This window comes from Periplaneta americana, chromosome 9 (genome assembly GCF_040183065.1).
Source record: "Periplaneta americana isolate PAMFEO1 chromosome 9, P.americana_PAMFEO1_priV1, whole genome shotgun sequence".
Lineage (NCBI taxonomy): Eukaryota > Metazoa > Arthropoda > Insecta > Blattodea > Blattidae > Periplaneta > Periplaneta americana.
Window position 1 is genome coordinate 6,818,148 of NC_091125.1, and position 1,228 is coordinate 6,819,375.

Here is a 1,228-nt window from a genome sequence, read left to right on the forward strand (position 1 = left end):
GGCCAACGCAATCAAGGCACTATTGCAGAAATTCAAGTGGGAAGTTCTCTGTCATCCTTCATACAATCCAGACTTCTCTCCCTGCGATTCGCCATTTTGGTCCCCTAAAAAAGGCCCTGACGAGCAAACGATTCACCTCGGACGACGACGTCAAGCAATACCAGCGAAACAGATATACAACGCATCCCTCGGAATTTTACGAGACAGCCATTCACCGCCTTATGTCGCAGGGGGACAAGTGCCTCAACAGCCAGGACCAATACTTCTGACATACAGGTACTTGTTTCTGTTCCTAAGCCTCCTGCTCGTTTCTTTTCGAATGCCCCTTATAGAACACGCTGGAAATAGTGACGTAAAAAAATTCGCCAACGGCACGTGGTGTTCCCAAGCGGTAATCCATCCAAAAACTGACCACGCCTAATGTTGCTTGATTTCGGTGATCGGACGAGAACCGGTATTTTCAACATGGTATGGCCGTTGCTGATGAAACTATGTAATCTGTAGGCACTTGAGGACGATAGGATAGGAGTGCACTCGATAAAACCTGTACTCGCTCACACAAACACACACACGTAAACTGCATGCTTAGACTCTGTACCTAAATTACCGTGTACGTAAACCAAGCCCATTGGATGTCATTGGGATAGATGATAAATCTATCTATCAACGGCAGTTTGGTTACGTTTCAACGTCACACACTGCTGCATTGACACGGGATTAATAAAACAGCTAGTCAGCATTCTAAGTTAAGCCACAGGTGGATTGTTGTTCAACAGCAGAGCCTACTTTCAACCACATGGTTGTGGAACTGTAGTCGGATTTTCAACAATATTTTCATGGCATACTACGGAACTTCACACAAATTTCAATTCACTTCTTGCACCGGCGGCTACTACGAATGGACTGAAGCTCGCTACTGACTGGGGGGGGGAAACATTTGTCTCTTGATGGATTACGTGACAGATATATAAAGTATCAGTCGTATGTTATGAACCCGAGTTTCAATAAAGATAGATTACCCGTATGTCCACAGATTCTCAGTAGTGGCCTGCGGAAGGATTATGCCCGCGGTCGACAAGTTACCTTATAAGTTGTTTTCCCTCAACAATTAATGCTGGGTAATTACATATCCTGCCAAGTGAGTAGGAATGACATCGCGCTCTCATATAAGTCGTACGAAACTATTAAGGAAACGAATTTGCCTCGTGGATCCAAGTCTCACATGGAC

At 45.0% G+C, this 1,228-nt stretch overlaps 1 pseudogene; it reads right to left on the reverse strand.

Annotated features, from left to right (window-relative positions):
* Window positions 1-363: 363 nt before the first annotated feature.
* Window positions 364-482, reverse strand: LOC138706826 (5S ribosomal RNA; annotated as a pseudogene).
* Between the last annotated feature and the right edge of the window lie 746 nt (window positions 483-1,228).